Below are 1,149 nucleotides of genomic sequence, written 5' to 3'. Positions count from 1 at the left end.
CTTGTGAACATGCCAGAGAAAACCTTGTAGGAATCTGTCTTTACTTCCATCCTGTGGGTGTTAGGGATCAAACTTGTGTCCTAAGGCTCTGCAGTAAACATCTTTCCCTCCTGAGCCATGTCACTGACATACACAAGAGTATTTTGCTTATGACCAGAGTAGAGAAAAATGGTCAAATACATTCCTTTGATTTCATATATATACTTTTTACACAATATATATATTTGCATTCTCATATACAAATATACACACATACTCACTTAGAAAAATTGTTACTTCAATTAGGAAAAGAACATAAATGTGGACCTTCTGGGAACCCCTCAGAGCCTCTTGCTAACCCCAAAATGGCTCCCTCAATGAAGATATCTTCTTCCTTTCTCCCATATTGGTCATTCCTCCATCTCAACTATCCCACTTCCTTAATCTCTCCCGAACCCTCCCCTTCTCCCCTCTATCCCCCACCCACATGCTCCTAATTTTTGCCGGGCAATCTTATCTGCTTCTAGTTTCCAGGTGGATCTATATATGTTTTTCTTTGGGTTCAAAACTGCAATACCAGGTCAATGCATGGAGTGAACGGATCAAGCTCCTATTTCAACTCCTAGTTCCAAAATCCATTTAATATATTGTCCTCGGATAGAGGACGTATCAGACATTAAATTGATAAGAACAGATACTACACTTGATCTTAGTCAAAAGGCCAAGAAGGATCCTGGGCAGTGGAGGAGAGGGTGCCTGAACTGACCTTGTCCTGTAGTAGGCTGATGACTGACTTGAATATCGTAGAACCTTTGTCTGGCGACAAATAGAGACAGAAACAGAGACCCACATTGGAGCACTGGACTGAGTTCCCATGGTCCAGTTGAAGAGCAGAAGGAGGAAGAATATTAGCAAGGAAGTCAGGACCACAAGGGATTCACCCACCGAGACAGTGTGCCTGAGCTAATGGGAGCTCATTAACTCCAGCTGTACTGGGAATGAACGAGCATGGGATCAAACTGGTCCCTCTGATTATGGCTGACAGTTGGGCAGACTAAGGGCCAATGACAATGACACTGGGATTTGTCTCTACTGGCATTTTGGGATCCTATTCTATTTGGATGCTCACCTTCCTAAGCCTGGATGGAGAGGTGAGGGCCCTGGACTTCC

At 43.7% G+C, this 1,149-nt stretch overlaps 1 non-coding gene across 1 annotated transcript; it reads right to left on the bottom strand.

The window, feature by feature from the left end:
• Nucleotides 1-520: 520 nt before the first annotated feature.
• Nucleotides 521-711, bottom strand: LOC113457177. Its single transcript, XR_003377803.1, has one exon. It is a non-coding gene; the product is annotated as a U2 spliceosomal RNA (small nuclear RNA).
• Nucleotides 712-1,149: the final 438 nt, after the last annotated feature.

The sequence above is a fragment of the Microtus ochrogaster genome, chromosome 19 (assembly GCF_000317375.1).
Source record: "Microtus ochrogaster isolate Prairie Vole_2 chromosome 19, MicOch1.0, whole genome shotgun sequence".
In the NCBI taxonomy this organism is placed as follows: domain Eukaryota; kingdom Metazoa; phylum Chordata; class Mammalia; order Rodentia; family Cricetidae; genus Microtus; species Microtus ochrogaster.
Note: the sequence above shows the minus strand (reverse complement) of the source record. Positions and strands in the feature narration are given on the sequence as shown.